At 46.0% G+C, this 10,768-nt stretch overlaps 1 long non-coding RNA gene across 1 annotated transcript; it reads left to right on the top strand.

The window, feature by feature from the left end:
• The first annotated feature begins 2,507 nt into the window (after positions 1–2,507).
• LOC144325481 (uncharacterized) lies at positions 2,508–10,231 on the top strand. The gene is made up of 3 exons (XR_013390642.1): positions 2,508–2,661; positions 4,357–4,615; positions 8,869–10,231. It is a non-coding gene; the product is annotated as an uncharacterized LOC144325481 (long non-coding RNA).
• The last annotated feature ends 537 nt before the right edge of the window (positions 10,232–10,768 follow it).

Here is a 10,768-nt window from a genome sequence, read left to right as displayed (position 1 = left end):
AAATGCCGTTTACCTTCCCACCGGAGTGGTACCTATTTATCTACTTGCACTTTGACGTGCTTTCGAACTGCTAGGTTGGCAAGAGCAGGGACCGAGCAACGGGAGCTCACTCTGTCGCGGGGATTCGAACTGCCAATCTTCTGCCCTTCGGTAATGAGCCCTGGCTCCTCTGTCCCTTAACGAAGTCCCCTCCAATGCATCTTCCATTCTGTCTGTGTTGGACTTTATAACTTGGGAGAATTGGCTTGGAAATATTGTATCCCAAAAGCTTTGGCTCTACCTTGTAAATTGGCTTAGTATACCAAAACATTTAAATCAAAACAGATACATGGGTTGTAATGCTGTTGGCGATTAATTGTTGCACTGTAGTTGAGATTTCTGCATTGCATGGGGCTGGGCAAGATGACCATTGGGTCCCTTCCAACTGGTTCTATTAATCAAGGGGTTGTATTGTAGCTTAGTAGGAGAGCACATGCTTTGCACTTAGATGGTTCCAGGTTCCATCCCTAATGCCTCTAGTTAAAAAAAAGGATCCAAAGGCAGTGATGTGAAAGACCCAGAAAACTGATACCTCAGTACATAGTATCAGACTAGATAGACCAATAGTCTGATCTAGAATAAAGCAGTTTCCTATGCTTGCATGAAAAAAATGGAAGTGATTATCATGCCTCGAGCCTCCCCTCCCCCCCCCCCCCGCAGCTATTTCTGTCTTTGAGAGGAGGGTCTCTGAGCAAATCGCTAGCAAAAGCAGCAGGCCAATGCTTACAGAGCCTCAACCCATGCTCCTTGCAGGCGCAATCCCTTTGCACCTGTGCTGACGTGTGGCACTTACACACAAACCTACAGTTCTCTCATGCCTTCCTTTCGGGATCCCTTGACTTTGAGACAGGAGCATGCCATGAAACCAGAACATCGTGGTGGAAGAAGAGGAAGAGGAAGAGGAAGAGGAAGAGGAAGAAGAAGAAGAAGAAGAAGAAGAAGAAGAGGAGGAGGAGGAGGAGGAGGCATTTGGATTTGATATCCTGCTTTATCACTACCCAAAGGAGTCTCAAAGCGACTAACATTCTCCTTTCCCTTCCTTCCCCACAACAAACACTCTATGAGGTGAGTGGGGCTGAGAGGCTTCAGAGAAGTGTGACTGGCCCAAGGTCACCCAGCAGCTGCACGTGGAGGAGTGGGGAAGTGAACCCGGTTCACCAGATTACGAGTCCACCGCTCTTAACCACTACACCACACTGGAATCAGAGAATAATACTGCTGAATATTATTCAAGCAATTTATTATAACAGACGGGAATTGGAACAGTCATCAAAAATATGCTAAGCAGAATCGATTGGCACAGATGTCCATAAACGGTGCATGAACCACAGTTTTAACTGCTTTAAACAAGCCTAAATATTCAAATTGCCTGTTCTGAAAGCCTGCATGGAAACACATAGATTGTGCATGAACCCCTTGATCCACCCTGTGCTATCTGTGGCCCCTGGTTCAGGGCGACTCCCCATGCAATATGCAGATCAGCAGATATCTTAATATTATCCCACAAAGCAGCCAAGCTGGTATCTGATTTATTCCTGAGGGTAGGATCACCAGTTCTACAGAGTTCCTTAATAATGTTTGCCAAACGGAGCTCACAGCTATTATTAAAACAATATTGGGCTCTATAAATATACTGTTCCAGGGAGAATCCATGCTGATGGAAACAGTGAACCATTTAGCAGCCGCCCAGGAGGTGTGCCAGTCCCCGTACCAATCAGGAGGGAAGTGCGAAGAAACACTGGCAGCTCAGGGCAGAGAGGTCAGGAGGAACGACACAGGAGAGGAGCGAGAATATTCAGAGAAAAGGCAAGGCAAACTAAGTTTGCGGGAATTATTTGTCTTCATAAGGAGTGACAGGGGGAATTGGAATGCTATTATAGCAACTCACAGCCTCCCACTTCCACGGCTGCTTTCATGCATTAGTGAATCGCTTTGGGATAGAAGCGGCAGACAGCAGAGTAGTTCACTAGCAGGAAGCACGGACCATCAATGGCTGGCAATCTGGTGGGAAAGGGAATTCCCTCTTTTGTATGTGCTGGAGTCAGCAAGAGCGTGTTCACTGATTGGTTAGTCCCTTCCTGGGATGCGCTGATGGTGGGGCCCAATATCTATATAGCAGATATGCACATCCAGAGTGCTGACTGAGGAACCTTGGACCTCTCTGACAGAGATTTGGACCCCCAAACTCCCATTATCCCTGACTAATGGTGGCTTGGGCTGATGGGAGTGGGATGTCAAAAGCATCTGTAAAACCACAGGGTCCCCACCATTGCTCTTCTGCCACCTCCCCACAGTTATAGGTAAAATTGGTAGCACTGCTGGAATTACACTTGTTTTTGTGATGCTAATGCTTTTCAAAGGCTGTGTGGGTCATTATTTGATTAAGATTAGGGGGAATCGGGTGTTGTGCTATTGGGCTGTTGGGTTTTAGTAAGGCCTCTCTACTTTTTATCCATAAATTGAGCATTTGGCAGGAATATCTCTCCCATTTCGATCACCCCACAGCAAAAGAAGAAGAAGAAGAGTTTGGATTTGATATCCCGCTTCATCACTACCCAAAGGAGTCCCAAAGCGGCTAACATTCTCCTTTCCCTTCCTCTCCCACAGCAAACACTCTATGAGGTGAGTGGGGCCGAGAGACTTGGTAAATGAGCGCACAAAGTCGAAAGTCCTTTAGTGAAACAGTAGGTATACATTTCGGTAATACCTAGGTCTATACGTTTTTTGTTTTTCTAGCTTGATCAAAATTATTTATTATTTCCTAACAGGTAGGTAGTTAAGAGCTTAGGCGGCTTCAGCGGCGGGAGCCTGGCGCGCCCCAGAATTTGGCGCCCGGGTGCCTTGCACCCCTTGCACCCCTGGATAAAGATGGCCCTGGATATAATTCAGTAAAAATCCCGCAAAAAAGCAATCACCATGTGATTCCCAGTATTTTTCTGCAGCGTTTTACCATCAGGGATAAAGCACTCCACCCATGAACTTGAACTGGAAGGAACAAGAACCCCGAAAGCAAATGGGAATCATATACACCTTTTCACCTTCCATACAGGACCTGTAGACTACTCTAGAATGTTTGCAGCAGTATGTTTTTATCAAACTTCCGCAATAGCTAACCATCCCTCAGGATGGCTCATCTGGGGGTGAGCTATGTTCTGGGGTCTCCTATCCCTGTCACCAGTGAGGACCCTCAAAATCTGGCAAGCGATCTCCCCACATTGAAGTGAAGCTACAGGGAACAAGGCAGAGGGCCTTGTCGGTAGTGGCACCCACCCTGTGGAAGAAGAGGAAGAAGAAGAAGAAGAGTTTGAATTTGATCTCCCTCTTTATCACTACCCTAAGGAGTCTCAAAGCAGCTAACAATCTCCTTTCCCTTCCTCCCCTCACTCTGTGAGGTGAGTGAGGCTGAGAGACTTCAGAGAAGTGTGACTAGCCCAAGGTCACCCAGCAGCTGCATGTGGAGGAGCAGAGACACGAACCCGGTTCACCAGATTACGAGTCTACCGCTCTTAACCACTACACCACACTGACCAAAAGTCAGTGGTTCTTACTAGTAGTGAACTGCTTCATCCGTTAACACTGCTTTAAGATATTTCGAAAATGCCAGCAAAAATACGGGGAGTCTGAGATGGTGGAAGTTGGAGTCTGTCAACATCTTGCAGGCAGGTGGGGCACAGGTTCCCCACCCTTGATGTAAATAATTTGTGTTGACTTATCAGAGGAAAACAGATCCTGCAACAGCTTCCATAAATTCAAAAAGCTCATTGCGCTAGCCACAACATTAACAATAACACACGAATGCAAAGATATTGCTTGTGAGAAAAAGCCTAGAAACATTTGGTAGAATGAATAAATGGAAGAGACAAGTTTTACCAATTATAGTGATTGGTTGCTAAATCAAGCTGAAAGAGAGATTCTGAATCAAGTTATAGGTAGGTGAGGAAATGAGTTGTGGATGGTGCCCATTGTAGAGCAGAAGGCAAGGAAACCAACAGGAGCCAACCTGAGTTGCCATATTGAGCTATTTTTTAAGAAGACCCCAAAGTTGTTGAGCTCCTTTTTTCCCTCTTTTTTACGAAAACACCACAAATATGTGATTTTTCAATTGCCTTGCCTAAGATTCAGGATAAAGCGGCCCCTTGGGAAGTTCTGCCCAGACGCCAATTCTGCCTTTGAAATCCCACTAATATCTTGGAAAATCCAGACACGTGGCAGCCCTAGGATAGGCAGAGTTAACCAGCTCTTGTTGGGGTTCCATCTTCCTCCCTGCTGAGTTGTATAATTAATTCTACTTTTGTCTGTATCCTCTTCTCTACACAGTTCTACAAGGGCAACACTGAGATTGAGGAGGAGGAAACCCCTACAGACCAGCCTCCACTGAAAAAAATACACAGAAAAATGGCAGGTGCTTTAGACTGAATACGAAGGAGATAGCAAAACTTCATTAGAATCCTAATGGAGAGATGGAAGACAACTGGGCCAAAGGGGGTTGGATATCTATGAAGACTTATGAATGACACCATAAAGTTTAAAGAAATGCCAGATGGGTGGAATGGTGTAATGCACTCCTACAGAAACAGTAAGCGTATAAAAATGTAGAATAGTAAGGAATGAAATTGATATGGCCACAAGACAAATTTATGGGGTAACAGAGCATCCATACGCAATTTACATCTGCCCTGGGAACAGCTGCTGAACACTATTTCTGCACTGATCATACATTTGGAAAAACAGAAAAGTACGCCACTTCATATTCTACTTGCTACAAAGGTCTCCTTAAGAAATACCATGTGGATTCAGAAATAGAATATGAACTCAGACAGAAAGATATGAGCCTGACTCGAAATGTGTTTATCCCTACAAAGTCACCAATATCCAACGAGGAGTGTTACAGGTGAACTAAAACAAACCCACTGTTAGTAGTGAGAAGGAGGGAGAAATTTGATCAAGTTGGCAGTTAAAGGCAAAGTTACCAAATTCCCATTATCTGAAATAATATTGTGACACGCCACCCCAATCCCTGAGTGGTGTGAGAATCCAGGGGTACTAGGCTTGCTTACCAGGGTCTGTGATTCCTTTTGGACAAGGAGACACAGCAGAGACTGTGGCGTATTTATGGTATGTGGTTTATTTACACATATATGAAACCTAGAGAGAGTGCTTTGCATTCACATCCCAAGAGGATCCTGTTCCTTCCATTTCTGCGGCCTTGGATCCCAAGAGACCCCAAACATTGTGTCTGACCCTCTCTGAAGCATGACCATCTTCTCCCTGGCCCCCCTCTTAAGCTTGCAAAACTGACCCCCCCCCCCCGATGCTTACATAAGCCAAACTGACATCCTACACACTTTAAATCCTTTTGTCTCTACCCACTAACACACAGGAGGGAGAGGGGCCTCACCCAGGGGCGTAGGAAGGGGCGCAGTGGAGGCGGAGCGCCCGAGGGGCCCTCACTGAGGGGGGTGACATTTCAGCCTGCCGCCTGCAATTCCCAAGCCTACCCCGAGCCATCGGGGTAAGGGTGTGAGCTACGACGCTTTGCCGGTGGCGTTTCCCCCTTCCCCCTTTGTTTTGACAGCTTGAGGAAGGCTTGGGAGTCATGGGCAGGTGGCGCACTGAATGTCCACCATGGGCGTCTTGCTCCGCCCCCGTCTGCAAGGTGTGCACACTGCTCTGGGCACCAGAGCAGCTTTCCTGCACCTGGGAGGGCACTCTCTGCACCACGCCCCCCTCGGGAGCATGCCTGTCCTGGGCAGCACGGACATATGCTCTGCCGCTGGTCTCAACCCTCCTTGTCTGGCAAGAGTCTCCTAATGGTTTTCTTGATGGGTTAATGCCTTGGCCATTATTGGCTTAGTTCCTCCAATGACCCACATTCAGCTAGCTATGGAAGTGGCCTGGCTCCTTAGCATAAGCTGAATCTAGCCGTGTTTGGCCCAGTTTCATCAAACCTTCGTCATCCTTTGGAATTTGCTGAATTTCGCAATGAAGTTCTTCACCCAAGTCATGTGTACAGAAATGCATGTACTATGGTACAGTGTGCATACTGAAAATCCTGCATATATTAGTCAGCTGCACTCTCCAGTTCCCAATACAGCAGGTTTAGTGTGTTTCCCATAGGGGCTTTCAAAGAGGACACCCCTCCAGCCACAGTTGTTTCTCTGGCCTGCACACTCTTCTTCCTCCTTCAGCTGTGCTACCTTTCCTCATCTCTAGGTGGAGATGGGAAACATTGGGGGCAAATCCTGGTAGAGATAAGGATTATTCCCACAGTGTGAAATAGCTGTGAATGCTGATTAATTGCGTCTCCCTTTGATCTCCTCTTCATTAGTCAGCTTCCTCCACTTTCGAGCATAATTAATACATTCCTGATCAAAGACCTATCAGAAGGCAAGCGCAAGCAACTCTTGTTTCATTGTGTGTTCCTATTAAAAGAAGAACTGTAGCAGCAATCAACCTGGAGAAGTAGCAAGAGCTTCCACTTCGACGGTGGAACCAGTCAAACTGGCCCCAAAAAGTCAATTACAAAGAAGAGGGCTGTTTGATCATTAATTTTAGAATCAAGAACACAGCATGGGATGCCCCACTTATTTCACTCTCATTCCCTCTCCCCAGATATCAGTAAACACATGGAAGGGATGGCAGAGAAGTTCTGGTCCAAGCTTGAGGTCTTTGGAATGCCTGTATATAAAGCAAGTGGTTCTGCTCATTTCAGGATAAGGATGACATGGCGCACCTTTGCCTCTGGCTGCATGTAGATCATGTATTTAGAGTGCATTCAGAGCACATTTGGTGCACATGGTTTCCCCCAAAGACTCCCGAGAAGTGTAGTTTGTTAAAGGTGCTGGGAACTGTAGCTCTGTGAAGGGTAAATGGCAGTTCCCAGGATTCTTGGGGACAGGCGGACCATGTGTTTTAAAAATATGGTGCATAAACAGCCAGAGGTTAATCTGAGCCCTTGATAAGTGGCGTGACACTTATCCCATCTTCCCATCTCAACCAAAACCCAGACCTTTTAGAAGGTTGGAGGAATAACTGGCAGCAGGTAGGGCCAGGGTGGGAAAGCTGTGCCCCCGCAGCGATATTGAACTCAAAATCCCACCACCCCCTGCTACATTTCCCCTGCTGCTTTTTGTTCTGGTTTTATGCTGATGCTCTTTTGACCGTTTATGTTTGTGGTGAGCAACCTCTGGCTCCAGAGCTTCATGAAACCCTTGCCCAAATTCAAAAGCCATGGAAGCTGTTCCATTAGAGCAAACGGGGCACTACCCTGCAACCTGAGCCAGGCCTGATCTGTCCACCTTCTTGCTTACAAGCAGCCCAGAAGGTGGCATTCCTTCTTAACTTCAGTATTGTACAGTGTCGAATGGCTGTGGCTCAGCAAGAGAGTGCTTGTTTTGCCTGCAGAAGGTTCCGGGTTCAGTGCCCAGAATCTCCGGATAGGGCTGCGAGAGAGATCCCTGTCTCAAATCCTGGAGATCCACTGCTGGTCAGTGTAGACCAGGGGTAGTCAACCTTTTCATACCTACCACGCACTAATGCATCTTTCTTGATGGTAAAATTTCCTTACCGTCCACCAGTGCTTCATGGAAGGAGGATTCAGCTTGTGCTGTAGGACCCCCTATCTTCCTGGCAGCAGACGACAGAACCATGAAACAGGTGTAAAATACTCAAGCAAGAGTTTTATTTACAACCTTACAAGCACAAAGCATGTGGGTGTTCTCTTTTGCAGGCAAATTCAAACTGCAACTTCTCCTTTTGTACTCATCACCAGCTGTACCTAATCAACCCAGAAACCCACACCCAGAACTCACAGAAACAGTTAAAGCCCTAAACGGCCTCGGTCCTGTATACCTGAAGGAGCGTCTCCACCCCCATCATTCTGCCTGGACACTGAGGTCCAGCACCGAGGGCCTTCTGGTGGTTCCCTCGCTGTGAGAAGCCATGTTACAGGGAACCAGGCAGAGGGCCTTCTCGGTAGTGGCGCCTGCCCTGTGGAACACCCTCCCAGCAGATGTCAAGGCAATAAACAACTATTTCACTTTCAAAAGACAACTGAAGGCGGCCCCGTTTAGGGAAGTTTTTAATGTCTGATGCTGTATTGTTTTTAATATTTGGTTGGAAGCTGCCCAGAGTGACTGGGGAAACCCAGCCAGATGGACGGGGTATAAATAATAAATTATTATTACTGTATTTTTCGCTCCATAAGGCGCACGGGCCATAAGGCGCACCTAGTTTTTAGAGGGGGAAATCAAGAAAACAAGAGCTCTCCCGGCTGGAGAGGTTGCTTGGCTAAAGAAGCCATAGCCGCGCGCAGGCTCTCCTGGCCGGAGCGGCTGCGCGCAGCTATGGGAGAAGCCAAGACAGCGAGCGGGATGGATCCCGCCCGCTTCCTCTTTAGTCGCGCGCAACCTCTCCAGCCGGGAGAGGCTGCACACGGCTAAAGAAGCCATAGCCACGTGCAGCCTCTCCCGGCCAGAGGGGCTGCGCGCAGCTATGGCAATACCCCCACTTCCCACAAAAGCCCACAGGAGCCGCGCAGCCTTTAAGGAGCACACGGCTCCTGTGGTCTTTTCTATGAGGAGGGAGAAGGGACTGACTGGCCACATCAGTCCCTTCTCCCTCCTGGGGAAAAGCCCGCAAGAGCCACGCGGAGCTTGTGTGCGGCTCTTGGGGGCTTTTCCTGCCTGCCCCCCCCTGCATTCGCTCCATAAGACGCACACACATTTCCCCTTACTTTTTAGGAGGGAAAAAGTGTGTCTAACGGAGTGAAAAATACGGTGTATTATTATAGTTCTTAAAGTTACAATAATTTTTTCTGTTTCTTTGCAGAATGACTCCTAACACTACCACCGACCTAGAATTCTGAGATAGCCACTAGTGGGCGGTAGGGACCAGGTTGACAACTCCTGGTGTAAACAATGCTGCGCTAGATGGACCAGTGGGTAAGGGGCTTCTATTGCTAACACTTTGTCCTTTATTACTTGAAGAATTCAGCAGGGAGGAGGAAGGGCATACAACAAATATCAGTTGTCTCTGCCTGTCATTGGACTCTGGCTCCACCTACTGTTGGCCTCCTGCCTTACACTGTACCAGTCCCAATGGACACCAGCTGCCAGTGTTTAAAAACCTTCTGCAAGTGATATGTTCTGGATCATTGATTTGATGGGCAAGGAAGAGATGGGCGGGAGAGAAAATGGTGTAGCAATGAGAGAGCAGTCAGGCTTTTTTCTTCTGACGGACTCCTTCCCCATCTGCCTCCTTGGTTAGGTGACCGTAGGTGGTCTGAGATGATAAATAGGTGCTAAATAAAGAGGATAAATAGGAGATAAATAAGATGCTAAATATATCGAAGGCTGCTACCTCAAAATGATAATTGCCATTCTGAGAGAAAAATGGATTTGCAGAATGTTGGATGTTTTCAAATATGCCCAATTAACCAGTTTAATTGACTCTGAAATGGTGCACAGAAAATTAATAATTTTCAGATAATCTATTTTGTTCAGTATCAAAATAATTTTCTGGCATGCCAGTGAGGACTGGCCCCTTCATCACTTAAATTACTTAAATAATTGATATGATGGGCATGATTCAGTCAAAGTTAAGCCTCTTTTAAAGTCCAACTGATTTCAGTGAGGAAGATGTACAGTAGGTAGATATTTAATTCTCGCACTGAAGCCTGAGTTTAAGAAGCATGGCCACCACAGATTAAAAACCAGAGAGTCATAAACATTTGTAATAGAGCACAGCTCACAAGGTAACCTTCCAATCCATTGTTTAATGAAACAAATTCATGGGGAGTACAGAGAAATCTGAAGTGTGGCTATATTCTGCTTCACAACACATCGTTGTGGTTTCAATTAAAGACTTAGCAGCATTGAGATAAGATGAAATGGAGTACATTTTGATTCATGGTGATAATTTATTGTTTGCGCCAACCTAAGGGAAACTAGTTTTAAAGGTAGCTATGGATTTTCTTATTAATTAATTAGTTACAGTACATCCATGGTAGGTGAAGGTCTGTGCATATTTGGTAACGTATTTATAGATAAATATTTTGTCCTATAAATTTCCTTCACCCTTATGTTTCCATTAGTAAGAATGCATAAAAATATTTTTTTTTTCATGCACTATCTGGTGTCACTGGATCAGTTCTGTTGAATTAATTAAAATAAATAGTTTTAATTGGATTCTTTATAAATGTGTGATTAATTGTTACTATTTTGAATTATGCTGTGTTCTTCTCTTTCTTGGTGGGCCAGGCAAACTGCTATTCTGAATAATGCTTTTTATAGGGCAGGGTAGGGGGCAATGGGGGTGAGTTTATAGGACCAAGGGGCCAGTGGTCTGAAAAGATCTGGGAACCATTGCCTTAATCCATTTGGCTGGCCATGATGAGAAATGGGATGCTGGACTAAATTAGATTTTTTTGTCTGATCCAGCAGGGTTCTTCTTCAGTCCTTGTCTCTTCCCACGTAAGTTGGTGTAGGAGTGCAGCCTTAAGATCATCAGGTATTTTTACCTTTGTGCACAAAAGGAATAGTAAGACCGCGCAAAGAGATGCTTGCATGTTATTTGCTTGGGTTATGTTTTATGTCTTAAATAAATACTGAATGAGAGAAAGCATCCCCGGTGTACAAAAAATGGGAAAAGAAGATTCACGATGAAGCTTTTTCTAGCAAATTGTCTAGTTACGCGTGCCAGTTAGAGGGAAGACAAAAATGTTACTTTT

The sequence above is a fragment of the Podarcis muralis genome, chromosome 14 (genome assembly GCF_964188315.1).
Source record: "Podarcis muralis chromosome 14, rPodMur119.hap1.1, whole genome shotgun sequence".
Lineage (NCBI taxonomy): Eukaryota > Metazoa > Chordata > Lepidosauria > Squamata > Lacertidae > Podarcis > Podarcis muralis.
Note: the sequence above shows the minus strand (reverse complement) of the source record. Positions and strands in the feature narration are given on the sequence as shown.